At 45.3% G+C, this 15,255-nt stretch overlaps 1 protein-coding gene across 2 annotated transcripts in view; it reads right to left on the bottom strand.

The window, feature by feature from the left end:
* The window catches only part of gria4b (glutamate receptor, ionotropic, AMPA 4b), a 518,469-nt gene that overhangs the window by 368,668 nt on the left and 134,546 nt on the right, over positions 1 to 15,255 (bottom strand). The window lies entirely within an intron of this gene.

Below are 15,255 nucleotides of genomic sequence, written 5' to 3'. Positions count from 1 at the left end.
CTAGAACCATCAGCCTCCTCATCATTATACGAGTTATGAGATGATTCAAATGTCAACAGTTCCATCTGATGTGAGTGATCGGATTTCTTTCAGATTGTTCAGTTTTGTGCTGGTTTGTCATGGACAATTAGGCAAAAAAGAGCAAACTAATGTGGCAAAGACAAAAAGGAATGAAAAAATAAGACAAAACGTTGTACTATGTCTTCCAAATACAAGAGTTACTCCAAGGATTAACTGACACCTGTCTCCAGCCGTGTTTGATGATCAGATTTCTCTTGGCACACTGATTATTCTGATTGGTTCGGCCCATCGTAGGGGGCGTGGTTTGACGTGGCTGATTCCGTAGAGCTCCTTTTCCAGAGGACGCCATTACGGCAACGAGACATTTCATTTGTCATTAAATTAACCCGTAAATAACAATGAAGTGTTTGCACAGAAACATGAAAGAACTTTCAGCGAGCAGCAGCGAGCAGCAGCGAGCAGCAGCGAGCAGGAGCGAGCAGGAGCGAGCAGGAGCGAGCGAGCAGCAGCGAGCAGGAGCGAGCAGGAGCGAGCAGGAGCGAGCAGGAGCGAGCAGGAGCGAGCGAGCAGCAGCGAGCAGGAGCGAGCAGGAGCGAGCAGCAGCGAGCAGCAGCGAGCAGCAGCGAGCAGGAGCGAGCAGGAGCGAGCGAGCAGCAGCGAGCAGCAGCGAGCAGCAGCGAGCAGGAGCGAGCAGGAGCGAGCAGGAGCGAGCGAGCAGCAGCGAGCAGGAGCGAGCAGGAGCGAGCAGCAGCGAGCAGCAGCGAGCAGGAGCGAGCAGGAGCGAGCAGCAGCGAGCAGGAGCGAGCGAGCAGGAGCGAGCAGGAGCGAGCAGCAGCGAGCAGCAGCGAGCAGCAGCGAGCAGGAGCGAGCAGGAGCGAGCGAGCAGCAGCGAGCAGCAGCGAGCAGGAGCGAGCAGGAGCGAGCAGGAGCGAGCGAGCAGCAGCGAGCAGGAGCGAGCAGCAGCGAGCAGCAGCGAGCAGGAGCGAGCAGGAGCGAGCAGCAGCGAGCAGCAGCGAGCAGGAGCGAGCGAGCAGCAGCGAGCAGGAGCGAGCAGAGAGTGGCAGCTCCCGCTCCCTCTGACCCAGTGTGGGGGAGGGGCAGTGACCCTGAAAGGCCATTCACTCTCACAGCTCAGTGCACAAGCAGGTCACACACACACACAGTGTAACACACACACACACAGTGTAACACACACACACACACACAGTGTAACACACACACACACACACACACAGTGTAACACACACACACACACAGTGTAACACACACACACACACACACAGTGTAACACACACACACACACACACACAGTGTAACACACACACACACACACACACACAGTGTAACACACACACACACACACACACAGTGTAACACACACACACACACACACAGTGTAACACACACACACACACACAGTGTAACACACACAACACACACAGTGTAACACACACAACACACATAGTGTAACACACTCGTGTATTTAGACACAGAAGTTTATCAAGATGTCACTTCTTCTAAAGCACTGACTGTCTAACCACACCCATGTGTCAAATGACCACACCCATGTGTCAAATGACCACACCCATGTGTCAAATGACCACACCCATGTGTCAAATGACCACACCCATGTGCCAAATGACCACACCCATGTGCCAAATGACCACACCCATGTGCCAAATGACCACACCCATGTGTCTAATGACCACACCCATGTGTCAAATGACCACACCCATGTGTCTAATGACCACACCCATGTGTCTAATGACCACACCCATGTGTCTAATGACCACACCCATGTGTCAAATGACCACACCCATGTGCCAAATGACCACACCCATGTGCCAAATGACCACACCCATGTGTCAAATGACCACACCCATGTGTCAAATGACCACACCCATGTGCCAAATGACCACACCCATGTGCCAAATGACCACACCCATGTGCCAAATGACCACACCCATGTGTCTAATGACCACACCCATGTGTCAAATGACCACACCCATGTGTCAAATGACCACACCCATGTGTCAAATGACCACACCCATGTGCCAAATGACCACACCCATGTGCCAAATGACCACACCCATGTGCCAAATGACCACACCCATGTGTCTAATGACCACACCCATGTGTCAAATGACCACACCCATGTGTCTAATGACCACACCCATGTGTCTAATGACCACACCCATGTGTCTAATGACCACACCCATGTGTCAAATGACCACACCCATGTGCCAAATGACCACACCCATGTGCCAAATGACCACACCCATGTGTCAAATGACCACACCCATGTGTCAAATGACCACACCCATGTGCCAAATGACCACACCCATGTGCCAAATGACCACACCCATGTGCCAAATGACCACACCCATGTGTCTAATGACCACACCCATGTGTCAAATGACCACACCCATGTGTCTAATGACCACACCCATGTGTCTAATGACCACACCCATGTGTCAAATGACCACACCCATGTGCCAAATGACCACACCCATGTGCCAAATGACCACACCCATGTGTCAAATGACCACACCCATGTGTCAAATGACCACACCCATGTGTCAAATGACCACACCCATGTGCCAAATGACCACACCCATGTGCCAAATGACCACACCCATGTGCCAGCTCATTGAACACTGTCATCAGGTGACCAAACACAAGATTGCTTAATTGTAGACGCACCAATCAGGTTCAAGCACGATAAAAATGCAGCAGGTTCATCAAACTGAACCAAAATGGAAGGAAGAGGAAGAGTGAGGATGAGAAGGAGGAAGAGGAGAAGGAGGCCGTGCCAGAGGTAGAAGAAGAGGAAGAGGAAGAGGAAGACTTCAAGCAGGAGGAAGAGGGGGAGGAGTTTGGAGGGTTCTTTTTTGTACTGGATAAAATGTGATGTTCATGAAAACTGGGATTTTTTTATTTTTCGCCAAGTTGTCTTGAGTATATGTAAAAAATAAATGTCAACAGCATTAGTCTTGTGTCCTGTGTGTGTCTACAGTAACACACACAAGTGTGTGTAGTGTTCACTGTGTGTGTTGTCCTGTGTGTGTCTACAGTAACACACACAAGTGTGTGTAGTGTTCACTGTGTGTTGTCCTGTGTGTGTCTAAAGTCATGATACAAGTGTGTGTAGTGTTCACTGTGTGTGTTGTCCTGTGTGTGTCTACAGTCATGATACAAGTGTGTGTAGTGTTCACTGTGTGTTGTCCTGTGTGTGTCTAAAGTCATGATACAAGTGTGTGTAGTGTTCACTGTGTGTGTTGTCCTGTGTGTGTCTACAGTAACACACACAAGTGTGTGTAGTGTTCACTGTGTGTTGCCCTGTGTGTGTCTACAGTCATGATACAAGTGTGTGTAGTGTTCACTGTGTGTGTTGCCCTGTGTGTGTCTACAGTCATGATACAAGTGTGTGTAGTGTACACTGTGTGTGTTGTTCTGTGTGTGTCTAAAGTCATGATACAAGTGTGTGTAGTGTTCACTGTGTGTTGTCCTGTGTGTGTCTACAGTCATGATACAAGTGTGTGTAGTGTTCACTGTGTGTTGTCCTGTGTGGTGTCTACAGTCATGATACAAGTGTGTGTAGTGTTCACTGTGTGTTGTCCTGTGTGTGTCTAAAGTCATGATACAAGTGTGTGTAGTGTTCACTGTGTGTTGTCCTGTGTGTGTCTAAAGTCATGATACAAGTGTGTGTAGTGTACACTGTGTGTGTTGTTCTGTGTGTGTCTACAGTCATGATACAAGTGTGTGTAGTGTTCACTGTGTGTGTTGTTCTGTGTGTGTCTACAGTCATGATACAAGTGTGTGTAGTGTTCACTGTGTGTTGTCCTGTGTGTGTCTACAGTCATGATACAAGTGTGTGTAGTGTTCACTGTGTGTTGTCCTGTGTGTGTCTACAGTCATGATACAAGTGTGTGTAGTGTTCACTGTGTGTTGTCCTGTGTGTGTCTACAGTCATGATACAAGTGTGTGTAGTGTTCACTGTGTGTTGTCCTGTGTGTGTCTACAGTCATGATACAAGTGTGTGTAGTGTTCACTGTGTGTTGTCCTGTGTGTGTCTACAGTCATGATACAAGTGTGTGTAGTGTTCACTGTGTGTTGTCCTGTGTGTGTCTACAGTCATGATACAAGTGTGTGTAGTGTTCACTGTGTGTTGTCCTGTGTGTGTCTACAGTCATGATACAAGTGTGTAGTGTTCACTGTGTGTTGTCCTGTGTGTGTCTACAGTCATGATACAAGTGTGTGTAGTGTTCACTGTGTTGTCCTGTGTGTGTCTAAAGTCATGATACAAGTGTGTAGTGTTCACTGTGTGTGTTGCCCTGTGTGTGTCTACAGTCATGATACAAGTGTGTAGTGTTCACTGTGTGTTGTCCTGTGTGTGTCTAAAGTCATGATACAAGTGTGTAGTGTTCACTGTGTGTTGTCCTGTGTGTGTCTACAGTCATGATACAAGTGTGTAGTGTTCACTGTGTGTTGTCCTGTGTGGTGTCTACAGTCATGATACAAGTGTGTGTAGTGTTCACTGTGTGTTGTCCTGTGTGTGTCTAAAGTCATGATACAAGTGTGTAGTGTTCACTGTGTGTTGCCCTGTGTGTGTCTAAAGTCATGATACAAGTGTGTGTAGTGTTCACTGTGTGTTGTTCTGTGTGTGTCTACAGTCATGATACAAGTGTGTGTAGTGTACACTGTGTGTGTTGTTCTGTGTGTGTCTACAGTCATGATACAAGTGTGTGTAGTGTTCACTGTGTGTGTTGTTCTGTGTGTGTCTACAGTCATGATACAAGTGTGTGTAGTGTTCACTGTGTGTGTTGTCCTGTGTGTGTCTACAGTCATGATACAAGTGTGTGTAGTGTTCACTGTGTTGTCCTGTGTGTGTCTACAGTCATGATACAAGTGTGTGTAGTGTTCACTGTGTGTTGTCCTGTGTGTGTCTACAGTCATGATACAAGTGTGTGTGTAGTGTTCACTGTGTGTTGTCCTGTGTGTGTCTACAGTCATGATACAAGTGTGTGTAGTGTTCACTGTGTGTTGTCCTGTGTGTGTCTACAGTCATGATACAAGTGTGTGTAGTGTTCACTGTGTGTTGTCCTGTGTGTGTCTAAAGTCATGATACAAGTGTGTGTAGTGTTCACTGTGTGTTGTCCTGTGTGTGTCTACAGTCATGATACAAGTGTGTGTAGTGTTCACTGTGTGTTGTCCTGTGTGTGTCTACAGTCATGATACAAGTGTGTGTAGTGTTCACTGTGTGTTGTCCTGTGTGTGTCTAAAGTCATGATACAAGTGTGTGTAGTGTTCACTGTGTGTTGTCCTGTGTGTGTCTACAGTCATGATACAAGTGTGTGTAGTGTTCACTGTGTTGTCCTGTGTGTGTCTAAAGTCATGATACAAGTGTGTAGTGTTCACTGTGTGTGTTGCCCTGTGTGTGTCTACAGTCATGATACAAGTGTGTAGTGTTCACTGTGTGTTGTCCTGTGTGTGTCTACAGTCATGATACAAGTGTGTGTAGTGTTCACTGTGTGTTGTCCTGTGTGTGTCTACAGTCATGATACAAGTGTGTGTAGTGTTCACTGTGTGTGTTGCCCTGTGTGTGTCTACAGTCATGATACAAGTGTGTGTAGTGTTCACTGTGTGTTGTCCTGTGTGTGTCTACAGTCATGATACAAGTGTGTAGTGTTCACTGTGTGTTGTCCTGTGTGGTGTCTACAGTCATGATACAAGTGTGTGTAGTGTTCACTGTGTGTTGTCCTGTGTGTGTCTAAAGTCATGATACAAGTGTGTAGTGTTCACTGTGTGTTGTCCTGTGTGTGTCTACAGTCATGATACAAGTGTGTAGTGTTCACTGTGTGTTGTCCTGTGTGGTGTCTACAGTCATGATACAAGTGTGTGTAGTGTTCACTGTGTGTGTTGTTCTGTGTTGCAGACATTGTGTTCACAGTTGTGCAAATCCGAGCCATGTTTTACAAATCCTCTGTGTCCTTCACCCACACGACTCTGTGCAGCAGTGTGTAACTGTGTGTAACTGTGTGTAACTGGTGTGTAACTGTGTGTATCTGGTGTGTAACTGTGTGTAACTGTGTGTAACTGTGTGTAACTTGTGTGTAACTGTGTGTAACTGTGTGTAACTTGTGTGTAACTGTGTGTAACTGTGTGTAACTGTGTGTAACTGGTGTGTAAGTGTGTGTAACTGGTGTGTAACTGTGTGTAACTGTGTGTAACTGGTGTGTAACTGGTGTGTAACTGTGTGTAACTGTGTGTAACTGGTGTGTATCTGGTGTGTAACTGGTGTGTAACTGTGTGCAGCAGTGTGTAACTGTGTGTAACTGGTGTGTATCTGGTGTGTAACTGTGTGTAACTGGTGTGTATCTGGTTAAGTCATATGCAACGTGTGTGTTTCATTTGGTCAAAAAATATGGTTTTGATAAATTAGTTTATAGTTTTTACAAGAGTGTTTCATTTTGCAAAGGTGTTTTGCTAATTGTGTTTGTGTTTGTGCTAATTGTGTTTGTGCTAATTGTGTTTGTGTTTGTGCTAATTGTGTTTGTGTTTGTGCTAATTGTGTTTGTGTTTGTGCTAATTGTGTTTGTGCTAATTGTGTTTGTGCTAATTGTGTTTGTGTTTGTGCTAATTGTGTTTGTGTTTGTGCTAATTGTGTGTAGGGTTTTGCTGAATAAAACAATAAAAGTGGAGGAGTGGTATGGAAGTGCCGCTCACTGACGGCCGCTCTGCCACTTTTGCTGTGCTCGATGAAATAAAACAAAGATTGAATTGTCAAATCTTTGAGGCCTGTTTTTTTGGGTGCATTATTGTCCAGTATAATGTTGCATTTAAAAGATTATCAATGATCGTTAGCATGTAGGCTAATTTAGCTAATGTAAGTTGCTAACTTTAATCATATGTAAAATGGTGCTACATGTGGCCAGAGGAAGTGACGACTGCACATGTGCAGTACTCTATCCATATCCGATATAGTTCCATACATGATTTGATGATACAATGATTTAACACTTTCATATGAATATAATGATGAAAGCTGTTGATAAAACTCTGGCAGAAGTATTTATTTATTATCTAATCGCTAGCTTAGAAAAAACATATTCTTTTTGAGGAGGAGAACAGGAGATGAGGAATGCCACGGTTTACTTTACTCTAATTACTGTTGAATATTTGATCAAGGTTGATTAAGACGTGTTTAAGTTCGTACTGCTGCTTGTAACAAGGCTCTGGTGTTTCCCAGGTGTGCTTGAGAGTCTGTCAGTTGCAAACAGCTCTTATAATGATGACTCTTCCACTGAAAACCATGGAAGTGTAATGAGATCTGAAAGATGAATCCAAGATGGCGGTGCATTGGCCTGTGCTCCGACTGTTTCTGGCTCCACAGTCTCAATCTGCAAATGTATTTGCCAGTGGCGGCTGGTGGTACAAAATATAGGGGGCGCTATTGACATGATCGTGTTTTTTTTTTTTTTAAATGTCCAAAATTGAATATTTAACATTGACTGTTTGGATACATATTTTAAATCCACATTTACAACTGAATTAATGAAGTAAACACACTTTATTTCCACTTTTGGTCATGATAATACAATGACTTAGAGGCAGATTCCATTTGTGAGAAAATACTTACACTTTATAAAATATCAGATTGAAAAGAATAAAACTAACATCTCAGTGATTCTGTCACTTATAGAGCAGAGTAACATTAGGACATGAAGAGGAATAAAAACACAAACAATTGTTGGTGTTTGATAAAACAGCTTCAGTGGCATTAGTGACTCTGAACTACATGTGGAACATTTACATTTTGCTCGATGGAAAGTTGTTCTTAAAGACGTGTCATTTATAACATTCTTTCATAGGTTTAACCAAAGCATCTTTTTATCAATACAAGTTAAGTGATACTTAATGCCTAGCGTTAGCCTAATCCAGGTCATAAACTAAAAAAACACTCCTCTTTAGTGTGTTTGTAGTCACGGTAACAGAGTTTGACGGACACATGTCTTGGATTGATAATATGAAATCATCCGCTTCATCATGAAAATAGTTTTATATTCCCAGTGGAGCAGCTCATTCTGATGGTTTTGGACGTACCTTTTGTCACAGACGTCTGTAGATGCAGTTTTAAGACGTAAACACAGAAAACACGGCGTGTGGCACTTCCACGTACGGCGAGCGCTCATGTCTGTCACAGCGTAAACAACGTCGCTCCGTGAAGTAAACACTACGTTAAAATGGGCGCTGGAGAAAGCGACCCTCAGTCGCTATTTTCCTATGGCATTTTCCACAGTCACGTAGTCACTTTTGATGGTGATTTGATTGGCTAAAAATCCCCATTGCTTTTCTCTGAGGCTCTGGGGCGCTCACGGCTACGTAGAAAAGTGACGCAGGATGTGCCGCGCAGGCAAAGTATCATATACATCCATATATAGATATATATATATCTATATATGGATATATATTATTCTTTTAGACATTTAAAATAATAAGAGTATAAGATAATTCTGAACAAATTATATTGTTTTTAGACACAAAAAATGTATGTACTTGGCTGATTGACAGACAGGGCAGTGAAGAGACCCGCCGCCGCTGGTTTTTGCATCAGTCATGGCTGGTCTGGGAGAATAAAAATCAGCCCTGGACTCTTTGGTCTGGACAAGTCCAAATGTAATTAAAGCCGCGGCAGCGACGATGATGGCTCTACCAAACGGCGTCCCAAACAAAGCTCAGTAATTCACCGTTGATGATTGCGTAGTTTGCGATTCAAATAGTAGTTCGTCCTGACAAATTGCAAGATTGTGCTGAACGCAGACCTGAGCAGGGAGAAAGCGAGAGCCTCAGTGACCCCCGACTTTTCATTGATGTTCAGGGGTCAAAAATACCTGCGTTGTGGCAGAAAGAATAAAGTCTAAAGAATAAAGCCTAAAGAATAATAATTCTAATGCGGCACGAGAGGAAATGTCCCATCAAAATAAAAGAGGAGGAGGAAGTGAAGGCATTCATTGCGCCTCTGCTGGCCAATTGTGAAAATTCACAATATCTGCAATGCACTTTTTTCATGGCGTCTGGAGGAGAATATAATCCATGAGTTTCAAACAAATCAGAGAATGTTGAGATCACACAGTGTGTAGGGGGCGCTATAGAGTACATTTGTTACATGGTATTTATTTCCACTCAGACATAAAAACACATGAGTGAGTGAAATATGAGCGCCGCAGATCATTTCCATGAGGCGTGACTTGTCCTTGAAAAAACAGGAAATGAAGTCTGTTTTGAGGGCGTGTCACGCAGAGACCGTAAAGAATATCAACATTCTTTTGAATATGTATTACATTTCAATGTCTTTAGATGCAAAAGGTGTTGTTTTGAGCTCGATCTCACAAAAAACCTCGGATAAGTAGGACTTTGAAAAAAAAAAGTCACACGTGGCGGTGCCACTTTGATTCAACATGGCCGACTTCCTGTTTATCATAAAGCGATGCTGCAGGTGAGTTTTACTCCTCAAAGGTCAGAGGCCAAAGGTCGCTCTATCACTGTCCCAAGTCTCAAGTGCCTAAGCCAAAGATTAAGAGTTTCATGTTTTTTTCTTTTTTGAACCAGTCGCCGCTGTCGAGACGAGCGTTCTACAAGCTCCATTTTATTGGAGTTCAGGCCGAGCCGATCGTGTCTATGTCCCATGTGTGACCTATGACCCCATGTGTGACCTATGACCCCATGTGTTACCTATGACCCCATGTGTGACCTATGACCTCATGTGTGACCTATGTCCCCAAATGTGACCTATGACCCCATGTGTGACCTATGACCCCATGTGTGACATTCATCAATGTTCAGGGGGTCAAAATGTTGCCATGTAAAACTATAATAATAATAAAACCAGGCAAGAACAATGTCTGGATCCATTCTGGACGGCTCGAGACAATTATTTAAGTGGAATACTACATCAAATAAAATAAGTTTCTATCAGGTCCCCCTGTTCGTACCCGCAGAGTTTTCTTGTCAGAGACGTCCCTGGCAGGTGCACAGCAGGTGCGCAGCAGGTGCACAGCAGGTGCACGGCAGGTGTGCAGCAGGTGCACAGCAGGTGCACGGCAGGTGCACAGCAGTGAAGCGGTGTCTGAAGTGGCCCGTAAACACAGGCTTCACTGGCATCAGGACGTCTGAACTCATGTTTTGTGTCACTTTGAGGAAAGGTATTTGCTCTTTTACTGTGATGTCAGCACGATGCGCTATGGAAATCGCTTTGATTGCTTTGCACGAAAATTAACGTTGGCTGCGGTGCGGGAGCTGCTGCGCGGGAGCTGCGGCGCGGGAGCTGCAGGAGCTGCGGCGTGTTTAGCAAACTTCTAAGAAGTGAGCACACATTCTACAGGTGTCAAGCTGTTATAAATTGAACATATTTTGGTTACTCTATCCACCTCTGACTATTAAACTGCTCATGTCTTCATCATGATTCTGTCGTCTATATTTATGATGTGTTATTGGGGTGTTTAGCAGGTCACATGCTCACACCATGTGACCCTCACACCATGTGACCCTCACACCATGTGACCCTCACACCATGTGACCCTCACACCATGTGACCTCTGCATGTGCTGCAGTAGCTGAGAACTCACACTGGGCTGACGGCCATTTTGGAGAAGATTACAGACCAGTCAGATGAGCGCTATCGACCGGGCCCTGTCAGAGGCCCTGTCAGACCGACCAGGCCCTGTCAGAGGCCCTGTCAGACCGACCGGGCCCTGTCAGAGGCCCTGTCAGACCGACCGGGCCCTGTCAGAGGCCCTGTCAGACCGACCAGGCCCTGTCAGAGGCCCTGTCAGACCGACCAGGCCCTGTCAGAGGCCCTGTCAGACCGACCGGGCCCTGTCAGAGGCCCTGTCAGACCGACCGGGCCCTGTCAGAGGCCCTGTCAGACCGACCGGGCCCTGTCAGAGGCCCTGTCAGACCGACCGGGCCCTGTCAGAGGCCCTGTCAGACCGACCGGGCCCTGTCAGAGGCCCTGTCAGAGGCCCTGTCAGAGGCCCTGTCAGAGGCCCTGTCAGAGGCCCTGTCAGAGGCCCTGTCAGACGCTGGCCTCTCTCTGAAGCTGAAGCTGAAAGGAAGAAGGAACATGGCTCATTTGAAAGGGGAAGTAAGAGTCCATCACCTCCTCATTGTTGCACAGTTTGACTTAAAAAAGCAGGTAACACTTCCAGGCCAAGTTTAGAGGTCAGGGGAGCGCTCACTGTAAGAATGCAGCTTTTTCAATGCATTTTCATCAATGAAATGACTGTAAATGAATGCACTGTAACCTTATGGCTTTAAGTCTTTTTGGGGTGAATAATGGCACTACTAAAGCTATTCTGAAAAAAGAATTCACTTTTGGTTATTCCTTCTGACACTGAAGTTTGTGCCAGTCTTGGTTTGGAAAGAACAGTAAAGTCCTGAGTCTGTTCTACCATCGGACTCACAACAGGGATTCAAGAATTCATGAATTCATTGTTTAGTAAAATAGTAGCTTCAATTATTTTGATTACCATAGCTTCATCTTTTACCACTTAAACCCCATCAGGAGTGACATGTTTAGAACAGTTGCACAAAGAGCCTGGTAACCATAGAAACATCCAATCCCTTTCAATTTAATGAGGTATGAACATAAAATCAAGACTTTTATAGACAGTGCATATAAATGGGCCTTGTTCATGTTTGTTACACATGAAAACGAGCGATTACAGTGAATATCTTATCTGTATTTATTCAATTTCCCTAATGTTTGCAGGATTTATGATTCATTGTCAAACTCTTTGGTGCAATGTAACTGTAGATTTACAAAGTCTTTATCACCTGCTCCTTTTCTCACTAATCACGCACATTAATAATCTATGCAAATCTATCTATGCAAATCTAATCTATGTGTTCTACTGAGGCTGTGCCAAAGCGGTTTTTAATAGTTCTGAAGTTTTCCCATTGAGAACATAAGAGTGCAGCTCGGTGGTCCAGAGGATAGAGGCGAGCACACGTGCGGCCCATGTGAGCGGCCCACATCCTGCCACGTCCTCCCCAGCCTCATCCCATTTCACACTGTCCTGTCCAATAAAGACAAATGTGAAGAGAAATATATGAAATGCATTGGAGCTGATGTAAAGAGCGTCACCAGCACTTGGACTGTGTGTGTTCTGTCAATGAAGGGTCAGAATCTGGACACTTGACCTGTGTGTGTTCTGTCAATGAAGGGTCAGAATCTGGACACTTGACCTGTGTGTGTTCTGTCAATGAAGGGTCAGAATCTGGACATTTGGACTGTGTGTGTTCTGTCAATGAAGGGTCAGAATCTGGACACTTGGACTGTGTGTGTTCTGTCAATGAAGGGTCAGAATCTGGACACTTGGACTGTGTGTGTTCTGTCAATGAAGGGTCAGAATCTGGACACTTGACCTGTGTGTGTTCTGTCAATGAAGGGTCAGAATCTGGACACTTGGACTGTGTGTGTTCTGTCAATGAAGGGTCAGAATCTGGACATTTGGACTGTGTGTGTTCTGCCAATGAAGGGTCAGAATCTGGACACTTGGACTGTGTGTGTTCTGTCAATGAAGGGTCAGAATCTGGACACTTGGACTGTGTGTGTTCTGTCAATGAAGGGTCAGAATCTGGACACTTGGACTGTGTGTGTTCTGTCAATGAAGGGTCAGAATCTGGACACTTGGACTGTGTGTGTTCTGTCAATGAAGGGTCAGAATCTGGACACTTGACCTGTGTGTGTTCTGTCAATGAAGGGTCAGAATCTGGACACTTGGACTGTGTGTGTTCTGTCAATGAAGGGTCAGAATCTGGACACTTGGACTGTGTGTGTTCTGTCAATGAAGGGTCAGAATCTGGACATTTGGACTGTGTGTGTTCTGTCAATGAAGGGTCAGAATCTGGACATTTGGACTGTGTGTGTTCTGTCAATGAAGGGTCAGAATCTGGACACTTGGACTGTGTGTGTTCTGTCAATGAAGGGTCAGAATCTGGACACTTGGACTGTGTGTGTTCTGTCAATGAAGGGTCAGAATCTGGACACTTGACCTGTGTGTGTTCTGTCAATGAAGGGTCAGAATCTGGACACTTGGACTGTGTGTGTTCTGTCAATGAAGGGTCAGAATCTGGACACTTGGACTGTGTGTGTTCTGTCAATGAAGGGTCAGAATCTGGACATTTGGACTGTGTGTGTTCTGTCAATGAAGGGTCAGAATCTGGACACTTGACCTGTGTGTGTTCTGTCAATGAAGGGTCAGAATCTGGACACTTGGACTGTGTGTGTTCTGTCAATGAAGGGTCAGAATCTGGACATTTGGACTGTGTGTGTTCTGTCAATGAAGGGTCAGAATCTGGACACTTGGACTGTGTGTGTTCTGTCAATGAAGGGTCAGAATCTGGACACTTGGACTGTGTGTGTTCTGTCAATGAAGGGTCAGAATCTGGACACTTGACCTGTGTGTGTTCTGTCAATGAAGGGTCAGAATCTGGACACTTGGACTGTGTGTGTTCTGTCAATGAAGGGTCAGAATCTGGACATTTGGACTGTGTGTGTTCTGTCAATGAAGGGTCAGAATCTGGACACTTGACCTGTGTGTGTTCTGTCAATGAAGGGTCAGAATCTGGACATTTGGACTGTGTGTGTTCTGTCAATGAAGGGTCAGAATCTGGACACTTGACCTGTGTGTGTTCTGTCAATGAAGGGTCAGAATCTGGACACTTGACCTGTGTGTGTTCTGTCAATGAAGGGTCAGAATCTGGACATTTGGACTGTGTGTGTTCTGTCAATGAAGGGTCAGAATCTGGACACTTGGACTGTGTGTGTTCTGTCAATGAAGGGTCAGAATCTGGACACTTGACCTGTGTGTGTTCTGTCAATGAAGGGTCAGAATCTGGACACTTGACCTGTGTGTGTTCTGTCAATGAAGGGTCAGAATCTGGACACTTGGACTGTGTGTGTTTTGTCAATGAAGGGTCAGAATCTGGACATTTGACCTGTGTGTGTTCTGTCAATGAAGGGTCAGAATCTGGACACTTGACCTGTGTGTGTTCTGTCAATGAAGGGTCAGAATCTGGACATTTGGACTGTGTGTGTTCTGTCAATGAAGGGTCAGAATCTGGACACTTGGACTGTGTGTGTTCTGTCAATGAAGGGTCAGAATCTGGACACTTGACCTGTGTGTGTTCTGTCAATGAAGGGTCAGAATCTGGACACTTGGACTGTGTGTGTTCTGTCAATGAAGGGTCAGAATCTGGACACTTGGACTGTGTGTGTTCTGTCAATGAAGGGTCAGAATCTGGACATTTGGACTGTGTGTGTTCTGTCAATGAAGGGTCAGAATCTGGACACTTGACCTGTGTGTGTTCTGTCAATGAAGGGTCAGAATCTGGACACTTGGACTGTGTGTGTTCTGTCAATGAAGGGTCAGAATCTGGACATTTGGACTGTGTGTGTTCTGTCAATGAAGGGTCAGAATCTGGACACTTGGACTGTGTGTGTTCTGTCAATGAAGGGTCAGAATCTGGACACTTGGACTGTGTGTGTTCTGTCAATGAAGGGTCAGAATCTGGACACTTGACCTGTGTGTGTTCTGTCAATGAAGGGTCAGAATCTGGACACTTGGACTGTGTGTGTTCTGTCAATGAAGGGTCAGAATCTGGACATTTGGACTGTGTGTGTTCTGTCAATGAAGGGTCAGAATCTGGACACTTGACCTGTGTGTGTTCTGTCAATGAAGGGTCAGAATCTGGACATTTGGACTGTGTGTGTTCTGTCAATGAAGGGTCAGAATCTGGACACTTGACCTGTGTGTGTTCTGTCAATGAAGGGTCAGAATCTGGACACTTGACCTGTGTGTGTTCTGTCAATGAAGGGTCAGAATCTGGACATTTGGACTGTGTGTGTTCTGTCAATGAAGGGTCAGAATCTGGACACTTGGACTGTGTGTGTTCTGTCAATGAAGGGTCAGAATCTGGACACTTGACCTGTGTGTGTTCTGTCAATGAAGGGTCAGAATCTGGACACTTGACCTGTGTGTGTTCTGTCAATGAAGGGTCAGAATCTGGACACTTGGACTGTGTGTGTTCTGTCAATGAAGGGTCAGAATCTGGACATTTGACCTGTGTGTGTTCTGTCAATGAAGGGTCAGAATCTGGACACTTGACCTGTGTGTGTTCTGTCAATGAAGGGTCAGAATCTGGACATTTGGACTGTGTGTGTTCTGTCAA

Source organism: Eucyclogobius newberryi, unplaced genomic scaffold, assembly GCF_026437365.1.
Source record: "Eucyclogobius newberryi isolate DKJ021-1_F unplaced genomic scaffold, fEucNew1.0.hap1 SCAF_15, whole genome shotgun sequence".
NCBI lineage: Eukaryota > Metazoa > Chordata > Actinopteri > Gobiiformes > Gobiidae > Eucyclogobius > Eucyclogobius newberryi.
This window is presented reverse-complemented; position numbering and strand designations above follow the sequence as displayed.